The sequence below is a fragment of the Magnolia sinica genome, chromosome 9 (assembly GCF_029962835.1).
Source record: "Magnolia sinica isolate HGM2019 chromosome 9, MsV1, whole genome shotgun sequence".
Classification (NCBI taxonomy): domain Eukaryota; kingdom Viridiplantae; phylum Streptophyta; class Magnoliopsida; order Magnoliales; family Magnoliaceae; genus Magnolia; species Magnolia sinica.
Window position 1 is genome coordinate 11,388,015 of NC_080581.1, and position 17,065 is coordinate 11,405,079.

Here is a 17,065-nt window from a genome sequence, read left to right on the forward strand (position 1 = left end):
TGGTGCTAAGTTCTGCATGTGGGGCCCAATAGAATATATGCGTGGCATCCAATCCTCTAGCAGCCACGGCAAAGAAAATTGTGTAAGACTTCATCAGGTGGGCTGCACATGATCATTAATTTACATTAGACCGTTGGATTATTCAGAATGAGCGACTTAGTGGACCCTACTACAGTTGTGATCATTGTAAATAGATTTGGAGCGAAACACTTAAACCATGATTCTATACACGGTTACTAAGCTGAACAGAAAAACCTACAGAGTGGAGACCTTGTAGGGAAGAAGTGTGATGGATAAGCTTACTTTTCTATAAATTCATGTCTTAGTCACTCACCCATATAATATTGAGAATATTTGCATTATTGATGTATAGACAATCTGTCAATTGGACAATATAGGTTTAACAGTTTAGTCTCTTAAGGAAATCATGTCAATCCAACTATCATGTAGGCCACCAAGTGAATTAGAAGGTTTATGGATGGTTGTCCATTATTTTATGGCACCACATTTTCGAATTTTCTATTTGCATCGATAGTTAGTTTCTTTTAAAAATTAGTTGAATTTAGCCATTATGTAAATTCAGAGATCCAGGGATTGTGCCCATTTTTATTAATGAGCGGAGTCTTACATGCCATGAATATACCACCAAACAATGTATTACATGGGCCCCACCACGATGATGAAACACTCCAAAACTCATACTATACAATCATTAAGTGGACCATTAAAAAATGACGAACAACTACCAAATGTGCATTGATCCTTGTTACAAGGAAATTAAAGAGATTATCTTCAATACAAAGGTGTTACAAAGAGACAAATCATGCCCTACCATGGAGATCACCTGGGACAAAAATCAGGCCGCTCATCTCATCATATGGGCCGCACCATTGGAATTGGTGGACAACCGACGGTCTGACTCACCATATAAGTGTGACCCACTTTATGAGATTATCATTGTGATTTGTTTTTAGGAGGATCTTCATGCTGGGGATTGTCACTTTCTTTTACCAATGACCCACACAAGTTGCTTGCGGGCGAAAAAGATGGTAACGTACAACATGCTGGTGGGAATCGGATTACATGGTTGTTACACTTACCGTGTGGGGCCACCTTAATGAATGTGTTGTATATCTATGCTATCCATCCGTTTTTATAGCTCGATTCATTTAAGTAGATCCAAATAAGTAGTCATTTATAGGCTAAAAGAGTTTTGAATGAAGCTGATTTATATATATATTTTTTCTTTCTTTCATTAACGTTTTATTCATTCCACACGTGCTCACCCCTTCATCACTACTCATGCATTCATACCCCCACACATGCACACCCATGACCTCGTGTTGAAACTCGAAATAGTACTATTGAGACATGTTGGATGGCTAATAAACATTATGTAATTGACTATGGCTCTGGTAAGTTTTTAATGGTGAGTGTTCAATCAATCTTTTTTCTTGTGGTGTGGTCCACCATATATTTAAATCTGATTAATGTTTGGAACCACATCCTAAAAACAGATGGACAGTATGGATATATAACACATCATAAAGGTCGGCCCCATGATAAGGAAAAGGGCCCTGCCAATGGGTGGTGGTTGGTACTATGTGGGCCCCACCATGATATATATGTTTCATCCATGCTGTCCATCTATTTTTATAGATTATTTTGGGTATGAAACAAAAAATGAGATATATCCCAATTTCAAGTGGACCACATTACAGGAAACAGTGTTGAATGAACGTTGACTGTTAAAAACTTTTGGAGGGCCATAAAAATTTTGGATCAAGCTGATCTTTATTTTTTCCCTTCATCTAGGTCTATATGACCTAATCAACAGATTGGATGTCAAATAAACAGTACAGTGGGCCTTGGGAGGATTTTAATGGTGGAAATCCAATCACTATTGTTTTCCTGTGGTGCGGTACACCTTAGTTTTATATCCCTCTCATTTTCGGGGTCAAGCATAAAAATGAATGAACGGCATGGATGAAGCACATACACCATGGTGAGGCCCACAGAGCACCGACCACCAGTCTCCGGGCTAGTTGCAGGGAGTAGCCCATCTGTTTCCATAATAAAAGTGACGCCCACCTGGCCACCTCCCAAGATGCGGTATGCTTTTAGAGAACTGATAGCATGTGGACGATTGTACTACAACTTGCCATATGGTACGGATGCGGATTGCGTCCTACCCCCGCCCGGACGGTAATCCGCCCGGGCAGGGCTCTGTGGGGCCTATCGTGATGTAAGTGTTTTATCCACGCCGTTCAACACTTTTTTCAGATAATTTTAATTTATGAATCAAAAAATGAGGTGGACGTCCACCATTAAAAACTTCTTAAGGGGCGGGAAAAGTTTTAGATGAAGCTGATATTTGTGTTTTCACTTCATCCACGTCTACATGACCTTATAAATAGGTTGTACGGTAAAAAAATCACGTTAGCCTGTAGAAAGGTTTGAACATTGGGTGCCATTATCAGTGTTGGTTCCTTTGGTGTGGTCCACTTAAGTCTTGGACTGCCTCATTTTTTTGGTTCACATATTAAAATTATCTGAAAAAAGCGTTAAACAGTGTGGATTAAACACTTACATCACGGTGCGCCCCACAGAGCCCTGCCCGGACGGATTACCATATGGTACTAGATTTCTCACCAAATGGGTAGGGCTGTCAACGGGCCGGGCCTCCGGTTGGGGTTGACCTGAATTTTGAACAGTTTCAAGCTAAGCTTATAGAAAATTCTGATTTTCAGGCCCGACCGGGCCCAATAGCACCCCTGCTAATGGACCACTTGTGTTGGAAACTAATACCCTGAAAATGATAACCCACCGTTGAAATGGGACTCAGATTCGATAGTAACACATCCAGTACTGAGCTATGTACTAGTCATTATGGTCAAAGCTCAGTGGGCCCCACCATGATGTATGCTTTGTCCCCGCTGTTCATGAGGTAGATCCAAAGCCCGAGTGTGTCACATGACAGGAGATGGTGGAGATTGAACACCCACCGTTGAAAAATTTTGTGGGCTATAGGAGTTTTGGATCAAGCTGATTTTTTATCCATGAAAGTTGAATGGCAAGTAAACATCATGGTGGGCCTTGAAAAGGTTTCAACGGTAGGCATCATTTTCCTCATTGCTTCCTGTGGCGTGGTTCAGTTGAGCTCTGGATCCATCTCATTTTTCATTTAGGCCTGAAAAAGAGGTGAAAAACGAACGAACGGCGTGGAATAAGCATGCACATTCAGGATGAATAAACATGCCAAATTGGCAATTGGGTGGGACATCTGAGCGGTCTATTGTGTGGCCCCTACAGTGTAGGGGAAAATATGTGAAAATCAGGACCATCCACTCATCAGGCAGACCACACATGTACGTTGAACGTGGATAATGGTATCTTTATTTATGAACCTTTCATTCTTTTTTGTAAAGTGGTGGCCCACCTAATGAGCGGTTGAGCCTGATTTTCACATATGATCATCTTCAAGGTGGGGACACTACATAAACCGTTCCATGCTCTGTTCATTTGCCAAGTTGGCAGATGGTGCATATAGATGTATGCGTGGGGCTCGCAACCATGATATGGAATTGTTCCTAAAGAAGACAATGGGACCATTGCAAGCTATTTCTCACAGGGGAGCGGATTGGCTACTCCCCCTGCCATTAGCCAATGACTAATGGTCGGTGCTCTGTGGGCCCCACCACTATGTATGTGTTTCATCCATGTGGTTCATTTATTTTTTTAGATCATTTTATTGTAAGAGACCAAAAATGAGGTGTATATGTATCCCAATCTCAAGTGGACCACATTACATGAAACAGTGTTGAATAAATGTCGACCATTAAAAACTTTTTGGGGTCATAAAAGTTTTGGTTCAAGCTGATTTTTGTTTTTCCCTTCATCTGGGTCTGTATGACCTAATCAACAGATTGGATGTCAAATAAACGGTACAGTGGGCCTTAGGAGGATTTTAATGGTGGATATCCAATCACTATTGTTTTCCTGTGGTGTGGTCCACCTGATAATTATATCCATCTCATTTTTTGGTGTACAGCCCTAAAATGATCTGTAAAAATAGATGAACGGAATGGATGAAACACATACATCATAGTGGGGCACAGTCCAATGAGCAGACTGGATGTCTTGTGCATGCAACCGTACACACGGGTAAGTGATCCCATCCATCCAAAATCATTGAACCATGGCCCACTTTCGAAATCTACATCTAATGAACTTTTTTATTTTGGGAATCAGCTCTGATTAGATTCATAAAATGGACAAATGAGCAATTAGCTTTTTTAAAGAGATTAGTACTACGCTTTAAACATAGTAAAGAGATTCCATGATCTTGTTTTTCTCCAATAAAACCTAACTCACTGTTCTTAAAGTAGTGTGAATGGACGGTCTGGATTCTCCACACAATGGTTGGAGGAACCCTCATTTCCAAGTATCTAGCACATGAAATGTTGGGTGGCAGATCCGATCCCTTAGTCTCATTGGTCCCGTCGATAGATGGCCCTTATTAAAAGTCACCAGAGGAACGGATGATCCTGCCCATTGTTTTCTCGTCATTTTTATCAAGACCGTCCATCTGCTTTAATGGCCAGGCTTTGCAATGGACCATCAGCTTAGATTTATGCTGATTGGACGATCTAGTCTCTATGATTTTAATGGTGAGGAATGAGCCACATGCATTGGATGCCCGATCCATTATTTGAGCTGAGAATTTGGTAGATCTCAATTCGTATATGGCTATGCAATACTACTGTGGATTAAGAGGCTGGTTCCTATACAAGTCCTCGTAGAATCAGCTTATTCTAGAAACTACAACTTGCTAAAGAGCTGCATGTGAGGTTTATTGGAATATGTGCATGGCGTACAGCCATCTGGCGGTGAGGAAAAATTGCTCTCTTTTGAAAATTAGGTCAATTCAACCATCATGTGTGGCACAGTGTAAATTTGAACCCACAAATGTGATGGGATGCATCCAATCTGTCCGACGGCTGTGAAAGTTGGTCTCTTAAAAAAATCAGGTGGATTCAACCATCATCTGCGCCACTATATAAATTTGGAGGTATGGTGATGGTTGTCCATTTTTATTTTTTATTTTTATTGTGGGGCCCTCCACGTCATGTTTATGTCTTCCGACTATGGATTAAGTTGGCCCACTATGATAATGGAACACCCAAAACTCAGACCTATATAATTATTAGGTGGGTCATACAGTACAACCATCCATTGTACATTGATCCTTTTTAAAAGAAAGCTTAAAAGATTATCTAAAACAATACCTTGAGTTGTTCTTTGAATGAAGATAATTGATAACAGGGAGGTGTGTGTGTGTGTGTGTAAATAAAAGAAGTAGGCCCCACCATGAAGATGAAGATCACTTGGGACACAAAAATTAGGCCATTCATCTCATCACATGGCCCATACAATTGGAATCGGTGGACAATTCGATGGTCTGACTCACCATAAAAGTGTGGCCCACCTTGTGAGATTATCATTGTGATTTTCATGTTGGAGATTGCCACTTCTTTTACCAATGACCCATTCTAAGTTGCATGTTGGCCTGAAATTGGTAGGGTACCACAAACTGGGGAGCGGATTAGATGCTACCCTTACCATGTGGCCCACCTTGTGAGATTATCATTGTGGCATTTTTTCAGCACATTTAGGATGTTATCCCAAGGCTTAAGTAGATCGAAATTTACAATGGACCACAACATTGGAAAAAGTAGAGAATGACTATTAAAAGCTTTTTGTAGGCCACGAAAGTTTTGAATTAAGTTGTTATTTGTATTTTTCCCAAGTCCAAGTCTCATTGACCCTATCAACAGGTTGGATGGCAAATAAACACCATGGATCTTCTTATGGTGGATGTTGGGAAATTTTTTATGGTGGGCATTCAATCAACACTGTTTCATGTGATGTGGTCCACCTGAGATTTGGATCTGATTTATGTTTAGAAATACGTCTTAAAATGGGTTAATTATAGAAAGGGATGGACAGCACAGATAAAAAAACACATCATCAAGGTGGCCCCACAATAAAAAGAGGACTGCTGTGGACAAGTGTACTACAACTTGCGGTGTAGTACTAGATTTCTGGCCCAATGGACCACTTGGGTCGGAAATTAGCACCATGAAAATGATAAGCCCACCGGATTCGGATTGCGTAGTAACCTGGGTGCTAGTCAGTACTGGTCAAAGCTCGGTGGACCCCACCATAATGAATGTGTTTTGTCCGTCCTGTCCATCCATTTTGCCAAATCATTCAGGGCATGATCCCAAAAATAGGCAGATCCAAAACTCAAGTGGACCACACCACAGGAAATTGAGGATTCAACGCCCATCGTTGAAAACTTTTTGTGGGCCACAGAAGTTTTGAATCAAGCCAATTTTTGTGTTGTACCGTCATCTATGTTTACGTGACTTTATGGACAGGTTGGATGGCAAATAAACACCACGGTAGCCTTAGAAGATTTTAACGGTGGACATCATTATCCAATCGCTTCACATGGTGTGGTCCACTTGGGCTTTAGATCTAGCATCAATTAAATTATATATATATATATATATATATATATATGGAAAAGGTACTGTGCGCTTGACCTCACGATAAGCTCCCGTGAGGTCGAGCTGTGTGGGCCCCACCGTGATGCGTTTCGACCATCAACACGGTGCATTTGATGGGTCCCCTCTAAATTATGGGATATCCCAAAAATCAACTGTATACGGAACTTAGGTGGGCCATACCATTTAAAATCATGTGAAGACACCGTTAAAACATATAAAAGCACTTGGTGGGGCCCACCTGAGTTTTGAATGCTGCTGAAACTTGGTCTGAACCCTCATCCAAGTGGGACACAGATAATGGATGAGCTGGATTTTCAAACCACATCTTGGTGGTCCCAAAAAATGATTATGAATGTTTTAATGGTGCACAGCCCCTCCCCACTTTTGTATGTGGTGTGGCCCACAAAAGTCACGGATTGACTTGATTTTTGAGACCTAGGCTCACGATGGAATGGTGCATCTGACTGATGGGGTAGATGTTTGAAACGCATCACGGTGGGGCCCACACAGCTCGACCTCATGGGACAGCCTTGTGAGGTCGAGCGCATGGTACCTTTTCCCATATATATATATATATATATATATATATGATAGGCCCACAGAGCTTTTCAGTACCAACCAGCACCGAGCTACGTGCTAGAGGGGTCACACCCATAAGTGGAATCAAATCATGTTCATCGATAAAATTAAGGTGTGACCCACCTGATGAGAAGATCACCTTAAGTTTTATCTCATCTGATTTTCATGGTACGACCTAACATTTTTATTTTTTGCTCCCTAGAACCGAATCAGAACCGATTATAAAAAACCGGTTCAGTTCTGGTTTAATTCTACGATTCCAGCCTTTTTATAAACTAGTCCAATTGCATGGTTTATTTTTATAATCCAGCTCAATTGCATAGTTTTTTTTTTATAATCCAGTTCAATTGTATAGTTCTTGAGAGATAAAGGGAAGTCACGGAAGAAAAGTAATAAAAAATATTAGGCTTTTTTATTTTTTATATTTTAAGAAAAATTAAAAATTTATTGAGTAAGGGCGGGTTCCAAATTCGGATCCAAGATTCGATTCTACGGTCCAATTTAGCTCAGGGAACTCCTAACCAAAAATTGAACCGAACTAACCGGTTCTTTGATTTTCAAAACCAGAACTAACACCAGTGCGCTTCAGAATTGGACCAAACTATGCAGTCTTGTTGATTCGAATCCAATCCTGTTTAACAGTTCCACCAATTCTGTGTGCACCTCCATATGCTCTATATTGTTGAAAATCAGTGGTTTAAAAAATAATTAAAAAATAAAAATTCAAAATTTTCAAAATTTCAGGATTTTCCCGCCAAAATACCCTTTTGAATTTTTTAAATTAAAAGTACGGTGTGTGTGTTTTGTCCCACATCGGAAATGCAAAGAAAAGTTTTGTAGTTTATATGAGATGTTGAGAAGGGTATTCTTACTTGGAGCTTTTTGGAAGAGATGAAATACGGGTTGCGTGTTCCAGTGCTTCGCACTGGAACACACGCGCGCTCGGGCTCGGGCGTGGGTGTGGGCGTGGGCGAGGGCGTAGGCAGTGTGGCTATGGTGGCACTAGATGGCGCACTTTGCACTTCGCACGTGCGCATCAAATCAGATACAGTCCATAGCTTCATACTAGAATACTGTTATCACTGGATCCAGATAAGGCTTGTCTTATCCTGAACTCCAGTGAGAGTTCAGTATAAAATAAGTGACTAGGGCCCGTTTGGCCGGGTGGATTGGAAGGGATTGAATGGTATTAGGGTGGATGGCATGAATTTCTAGGTAATAATGGTGTTGTCGGTGGATTGTCTGGAGATCCATGGGATTGATATATCCCTGGATTGCTATATCTAGTCTGTTTGGCGCGCATGGCCAATCCCGGTATTAAACTTTCTCATCCTTTCTAATCCCTCAAACCAAACACGTTCCAGGTAAATTTGAAGGATTAGGGTGGATTTGATGGGATTTAAATGTAATGATGGTGTTTTCAGCGGATTGTCTTGAGATACATGGGATTGGGATCAGATCACCGACTCTGTTTGGCACGCCAGGCCAATCCCGGGATTTGACTTCCAATCCCTTCCAATCCCTTCCAATCCGACCGGCCAAACGGGCCCTTAAGGACAGCGTATTTTATACGTGATTCAGCCTAGTGATAATTTTATTTATTTTATTATTTATTCTTCGGTGTATCCAAAAGAAGTTTTTATAACAATCTTAAAGGGTGATTATGGACACCGAAAGTGTTGCATCAATCAAACTGATGAACCAGGATCTGATCCAATTGGACCGATTCGATGGTTCAAATTTCACTAGATGGCAGGACAAGCTGAAATTCCTGCTAACTGCGCTGAAGATCTTCTACATCTTGGACCCGACTCTCCAGCCTCTGCCTGAAGAAAAGAACACTGACACTCCAGAATAGATCGCTGCTAAGATCAAGCGACAAGAAGATGAATTGCTGTGTCGTGGGCACATCTTCAATGCTCTCTCTGATCGATTGTACGATTTATACACGGGGACCACATCAGCAAAAGAAATTTGGAGCGCACTGGAATACAGATACAAGGCTGAAGAGGAAGGTACACAGAAATTTCTAATTGCCAGGTATTTCGACTTCACGATGGTAGACAATCTACCGCTGCTTGCCCAAATCCAAGAACTGCAGCTTATTATAAATAAAATAAAAGCCATAAAAATCGATCTTCCTGAATCCTTTCAAGTCGGAGCTATAATCGCAAAGTTGCCTCCGAGCTGGAAAGACTACAGGAAGAAACTACTGCATAAATCCAAAGAGTTCACCCTAGAACAAATCCAGAAGCATCTTCGTATTGAAGAAGAATCTCGTAACTGAGACAAAAAGGATGACATTAATGGTGCATCCTCATCCAAGGTGAACGCAGTAAAAAAGACATCTCAAAATAATACCTATGAGAAATCTGATTCCCTTAAACCTAACAAAGATCAAGGGAAATTCAAGAAAACCCAAAAGAAGAAAAACGGCAAACCTAAGGGAGCTTGCTATGTCTGCGGCAAGACCGGGCATTTCGCCCGAGTCCGTGGGGACCGAAAAAGCCTAAGAAAGAGGCTAATGCAGTAGACGATGAAATCGTAACTATGGTCACAGAAGTGAACCTAGTTCAAGAGAAAATTCCTTGTTGGTGGTATGATACAGGTGCCACAGTCCATGTATGCAATGATCGATCTGCTTTCAAAACCTATGAAAATGAGACCAATGGTCAAGAGGTTCAAATGGGAAATGAAGAACGATCGAAAGTTGTAGGCAAAGGAATCGTGGAATTACTCTTTACCTCTGGAAAGAAGGTAATCCTGACCAACGTACTGCATGTCCCAGACATAAGAAGGAATATTGTCTCAGGGGATCTCTTAAGCAAGCCTGGGATTAGGGTTGTGTTTGAATCAGGCAAGCTGATCTTATCTAAGAATGAGAACTTTGTGGGTAAGGGATACGCTTGTAATGGGATGATCAAACTCTCTTTAAATAAAAAGAATTCTTCTGCTTACATGATTGAGTCTGTAACACTATGGCATGGTAGACTAGCTCATATTGGCTACAGTACCATAAAATTCATGGCTAAGAACGGCCTAATATCATACAATGATAGTGACAAAGATAAATGTGAAGTATGCATACAGTCTAAAATAATAAAGAAACCATTCCCTAACATTGAGAGATCGTCTCAAATATTAAACCTAGTGCATACTGACATATGTGAACTAAATGACATTCTTACCCGTGGAGGTAAAAGGTACTTTATAACATCTATAGATGATTGTTCGAGATATGTATATATATCTGTTAAAATCGAAAGATGAAGCATTTAATGCATTCAAAATCTATAAAGTTGAAGTAGAAAATCAATTAGATAAAAATATTAAAATTCTTCGTAGTGACCGAGGAGAATAATATTTCTCTAATGAATTTTCTAACTATTGTGAAGAACACGGCATAATACATCAGTGCATAGCACCTTATACATCACAACAAAATGGTGTAGCAGAGAGAAAAAATAGGACGTTAGTAGAAATGGTCAACTCAATGCTAATACAAGTACAGTTGTCATTAAACCTATGGGGAGAAGCGCTGTTAGCTGCATGTCATGTTTTAAACCGAATTCCATCTAAGAAAACCAAGGCATCTCCATACGAAATATGGAAAGGACGAAAACCAAACATAGGGTATCTTAGAGTGTGGGGGTGTCTTGCATATTGCAAAACTCCAGAACCTAAAAGAACTAAATTAGGACCAAGAGCTATCAAGTGCATCCTTGTAGGATATGCACAACATAGTAAGGCCTATAAACTTCTAGACTTAGACTCCAATGTAATCATAAAGTCTAGAGATGTAGAGTTCTTTGAGAATTCTGTATTCATGGAGGAAAAGAATGCTGAGATTCAATTTCCTAATGAAAATATAAAAGAAACACAAATAGAAGAGAAAACTCCTAGTGAACCTCGTAGGAGTCAAAGAGCAAGAGTAGAAAGAGTCTTGATCCTGATCAAATAGACTCTCAATGACTTTCTTTTCATCTAGTTGAGGGTGATAGAGAGAAGGTGATTAGGAAAATACATATGGTTTTTACTATAGAAGATGAACCTAAAACCTTTAGTGAAGCTATGTCTTCAAGAGACTCCGCTTTTTGGAAAGAAGTCATTAATGATGAAATGGATTCTATAATATCTAACCAAACATGGGAATTGGTAGATCTACCTCCAGGTTCTAAACCAATAGGTTGTAAGTGGGTATTTAAGAAAAAATATCACACACATGGTACAATTCAAACTTTTAAAGCAAGATTAGTTGCTAAGGATTTTCGACAGAAAGAAGGAATTGATTATTTTGACACTTATTCACCAGTAACTCGAATAACATCGATTAGGATCTTATTCGCTCTTGCTTCCATACATCATCTTCATATCCATCAAATGGACATGAAGACAGTATTCCTGAATGGTGATCTCGATGAGAAAGTTTACATGGAGCAATCAGAAGGGTTTGTTCTACCAGGAAATGAAAGAAAAGTATGTAGACTTGTTAAGTCTTTGTATGGATTAAAACAAGTACCAAAATAGTGGCATGATAAATTTGATTCTAAAGTTCTATCTTATGGTTTTGAACATAATATTGCTGATAAATGTATATATTCAAAAGTATGTAATGATTATGTTGTAATCATATGCTTGTATGTAGATGATATGTTAATAATCAGTAATAAAATGAAAGGTGTAACTGAAATCAAAAAGTTTCTCTCTTCAGTTTTCAAAATGAAAGATCTTGAAGAAGTTGATACCATATTAAGTATCAAAGTTAAAAAACATAGTGGGGGTTTTGCATTATGTCAGTCTCATTATATTAAGAAAATAATAAACAAGTTTAATCACTTGAAAATTAAAGAGGCAAAGACCCCGTTTGATCCAAGTATCAAGTTAAAAGAAAACAATGGAAGAGTAGTTGCACAACTAGAGTATGCTAGTGCTATAGGTAGTCTTATGTATGCAATGCAATGCACAAGACCGGATATAGCATACGTTGTGAGTAAACTAAGTAGGTTTACAAGTAATCCAAGTGTTGAACACTGGAAAGCAATTAGTAGAGTTCTAGGTTATTTTAAAGAAACCAAAGAACCAGTGCTATTTTACTCAGAATTTTCAGCAGTGTTGAAAGGATATACCGATGCAAGTTGGATATCGAGTGCAGGGGACAACAAGTCCACTACAAGGTAGATATTCACCCTAGGAGGTGCAGCTGTATCTTAGGGATCCAAGAAACAAACTTGCGTAACGCACTCAACTATGGAATCTGAGTTCATAGCTTTAGCTGCTACAGGCAAAGAGGCTGAGTAGTTAAGGGATCTTCTTTTAGAAATCTCATTTTATGCGAAGCCTATACCGACTGTTTCACTTCGTTGTGATAGTGAAGCTACTCTAGCAAGAGCCTATAGTGGTACCTATAATGGGAACTCCAGTCACATAAGTTTGCGACATGACTATGTAAGACAATTGATTCAAGATGGAATCATTACGATCTCATATGTAAAATCAAGTAATAACTTGGCTGATCCTTTTACTAAACCTCTAACGAGAGAGGTAGTAAGGACAACATCTAGAGGGATGGGGTTGAAACTCTTTACTTAAAGTTTCACCAGTGAAAGAAACCCTACCCTAAATTAGAAAATCTTTAAATATTGGGTTTAATGGGTAACAACAATTCACTGATAAGTGAAAAGTTTCGGCACTAAATAAATTGATAACCTCATCCAGGATGATAGTGCTGGCCGTTATAAAGAAGGATGAGTATTGAACTCTTAATGAAATCCAGTCAAACAAGACAAGTGTTTTAAACGGAAACACTGAAAGGATTTCACCTATGTGAACGTAGAAGTGGTGCCGCTTCTCATGAGACTTAGAATTATCTCGGAATCGTTCATGAAACAGGATAAGCATATGGCCATTAAAAGTGCTAAGCGAGATTATAAAGGAACACCTAACGCATAAGCTATTATGTGTGTAGTATTTTTGGTTATATCATAAAGCAGTAACTGGCTCAATACTGCGGCAACCAGAAATTTTGAAATAACTTTAAAATGCTTACATTAAGGAAAGATTCAAATCGCAAGATATCTTTCTTTATGCATAATAACTATTATTATTCTGGCAGAGTTTTCATTATTTTAAAAACCAATGGGGGATTGTTGAAAATCAGTGGTTTAAAAATAATTAAAAAATAAAAATTCAAAATTTTCAAAATTTCAGGATTTTCCCGCCAAAATACCTTTTTGAATTTTTTAAATTAAAAGTGCGGTGTGTGTGCTTTGTCCCACATCGGAAATGCAAAGAAAAGTTTTGTGATTTATATGAGATGTTGAGAAGGGTATTCTTACTTGGAGCTTTTTGGAAGAAATGAAACACGGGTTGCGTGTTCCAGTGCGAGGGCATGGGCAGTGAGGGCTCGTGCTCAGGCACAGGCGTGGGCGTGGGCGAGGGCATGGGCAGTGAGGGCTCGTGCTCAGGCACGGGCGTGGGCGTGGGCGAGGGCATGGGCAGTGAGGCAGTGTGGCTGTAGTGGCGCTAGATGGCGCACTTTGCACTTCGCACGTGCGCATCGTGTCGCAGAGTGGTCGCTCCCTCTCGACCTTACGCGAACCGGCGCGACCTCGGTGCGATGGGTCTGGTCAGAGCCTTAGGGCGGTGTGGATCTGAAATGTTGGAAATGAGCCTGGGTTTTATAGGTGACTGAGAACGGTCGGATCTTAAATTTGAAACGTCCACTACAATGGTCCGAAAACGGACGGGCCAGGATGATCCAACGGTCAGATCTACAAATCTAATGACCAGAAACGTCTGAGATTAATGGACAACGGCCAGAAACATTTTTCAAATGTTCTGGACCATTGAATATCACACAGCAACGGGTCTAAACTTGAGGCCTATATAAACTGGACCATTCCAGTCCGATTTCATCATCTCAAAACACCATCTCCCCATTAAATCAGATACAATCCATAGCTTCATACTAGAATATTGTTATCATCTCTATAGTCTAAGTCTGCCAGAATAAATCTACTGCATTAAAATTGTTCTATAGTGGACCTATCGTGATTGCTGCACGCTGGATCCAGATAAGGCTTGTCTTATCCTGGAAGCAATTCGCCGGTAACCCATCAGCAGTTGATAAGGGGGCGGATCATGCTTTAAGGACAGCGTATTTTATACGTGATTCAGCCTAATGATAATTTATTTATTTTATTATTTATTTTTTGGTGTATCCAAAAAAAGTTTTTATAACATATATGGTATGGTATCCGAAGTTGTTTTCAAGTGGACCGTCAACACAAAAAAAAATAATAATAATAAATGGCCGAAGGTTGAATTCAACGAATAAAATTTTATTATTCGGATACCAAACTCATTTGATTAATATTATTTTATGTTGATTCATTAATTTCAACGCTTACTTGCTTTTGAGTTACGTACGTGTGTCCAGTGTACACATGCAAGTGCCAGCTTATCCTCCATCATATGCTGCGAGTATCAAATAACTCCTTTGCCATGCATTTTCATGCTCAATAAAATGCCAACTTGGCAAGTGGGTGGGACATCTGAGCGGTCCATAAAGTGGGTCCTACATTGTGGGAAAACATATGCGAAATTAGTCAGGATCATCCACTCATCGAGCAGGCCACACATGTACGTTGAATGTGGATAATGATATTTTTATTTATGAACCTTTCGTTCTTTTTTTAAAGTGGCAGCCCACCTGATGAACGGTTGAGCATGATTCTCACATATGATCATCTCCATGATGGGGACACCATATAAACCATTCCATGCTATTTCTCACAGAGGACATCTTACATGGTGGGGCCAATCCAATGAGGAGACTGGATGTCCAGTGCGTGGGACCCACAAATGGGTAGCTGATTCCATCCATCCAAAATCCACATATGAGATAATACGAGAAAAGGTAATACACCATCCTATCCATCCAAAATCTTTGAACCATGGCCCACTTTCGATATCCACATTTAATGAAGTAATTTTTAGGAATCAGCTATGCTTGGCATCGATTCCTAAAAAGAAAAAATAATAATAATAATAAATAAATAAAAATGAGAAATTAGCTTTTTGGAAAGAGATTAGTTCTATGCTTTAAATGTAGTAAAGAGATTCCATGATCTTGTTTTTCTCAAATAAAACCTAACTCACTGCTCCTAAAGTAGTGTGAATGGACGGTTTGGATTCTCCGCTCAATGGTTGGAGGAACCCTCATTTTTGAGTATCGAGCACATGAAATGTTGGGTGGCGGATCTGATCCCTTAGTCTCATTAGTCCTATCGATGGATGGTCCTTATTAAAACTCACCACGTGAACGGATGATCCTACCTATTGGTTTCTCTTCGTTTTTATTAAGACCGTCCATATGTTTTGATGGCTAGGATCTGCATTCGAGAATGCCAATCCAGATATCCAGATCATCATGGACCCATTTAGTGTGAATGGTATGACTCGCCATTCAAGTGTGGCCCACCTGATGAGATTATCGTTGTGATTTATGAGAAGGGTACTCCTCGGGATTGCCACCTTCTGTTACCAACAAAGAATTGTATGTTGGCGGGAAAGATGGAAGGTACCACATATTGAGATTGGGTAGTGTGCCGAGTAAACTCTGTGGGGCCTACCGTGATGTATATTTCTTATCAGCACTGTCCATCCATTTTACAAAAATCATTTTAGAGTATGAGTCTAAAATTGAAACATATCTAAAGATCAAGTGGACCCCACCATAGGAAATAAAATGAATTCAACATATATAGCTGAAAACTTCTTCTATGACCTTATCAACATTTTGGATGACAAATAGCTGAAAACTTCTTCTGTGACCTTATGAACAGTTTGGATGACAAATAAAAATCACTGCGTGTTATATGAAGGTTTCAACAATGGATGTCCATATCCCAGCTGTTTCTTGCCGTGTAATCTACTCGAGCTTTGGATATGCTTCAATTTTAGGCTATTGTTCTAAAATAAGTTGGAAAATAGATGGATGGAGTGGATAAACTATTAGATCTACATTGGGCCGGCAAAGTTTACTCAGTATGTTATAACTAGGCTATATCAGCTAGCAATCGTACACAAATTGGGTACCACCCCCACCAGACTCAGCTAGAGACGGACGGTCCTTTTAGTGGAATTTTGGGCCATCCTAATTAGAGGTGCATACGAACAGTGTTAGCTCCGTAACTTGCTCGACTCGACTTGAAAAAGCTCAGTTTAACTCGGTTCAAAACTGAGTTCGAGCCGAGTCGCGCTGATTTTTGGAGCTCAAAAAAATTTCGAGCCAAGTTTGATCTTGGCCGAGCTGGGATCGAACCTCAACTCGAATCGAACTTGGATCGAACCAGTTTGGCGACTTGGTTATTTTGATATTAATGTTGCTCTCCAAGTGTTCAATGAAATGACTCTAGAAAGTGTTGTTATGGGTGCATACATTCTTTGTGGGATTGGATGCTGACGAAGAAAGTATGGATATGACACAAATCACTACCAAAAGAAAAACATCACTTGATAAAACTATCTTTGTATCTTGATTTTCATGCTACCTACTGAGTATTTGATGAAATACCTATAAACTGTTGTTGCAGTTTCGCGTGCTGTGAGAAATTAAAAATGCACTCCATGTGTTTGAGAAAATGCTGCACTAGCTCGAACTCACTTGAGCTGCTGAACGAACCGAGCCAAGCCGTCCAATCAAGCTTGAGGACCGAGCTGAGCCAAGTCGAGTCGTGCCAAGCTCGACTCAATTCAACTCTTGTACGGCTCTAATCCTAACTTATATTTTTTATCCATGCGATTATCTGATTTTGAAAATTCTTTTCAAGCAATGTCTCAAAAAAAAAAGAAGAGACCAATTAAATGCTCAAGTGAAACACACCAAAGTGTGTGTGTGTCTATATATA

At 39.7% G+C, this 17,065-nt stretch overlaps 1 protein-coding gene across 1 annotated transcript in view; it reads left to right on the plus strand.

Moving 5' to 3' along the window:
• The window catches only part of LOC131256887 (uncharacterized), a 73,217-nt gene extending 57,492 nt beyond the window's left edge, over window positions 1–15,725 (plus strand). Inside the window, exon 6 of the transcript XR_009177003.1 lies at window positions 15,713–15,725. The gene's annotated coding sequence lies outside the window, so the exon portion shown is untranslated. The remainder of the gene's footprint in view (window positions 1–15,712) is intronic.
• The last annotated feature ends 1,340 nt before the right edge of the window (window positions 15,726–17,065 follow it).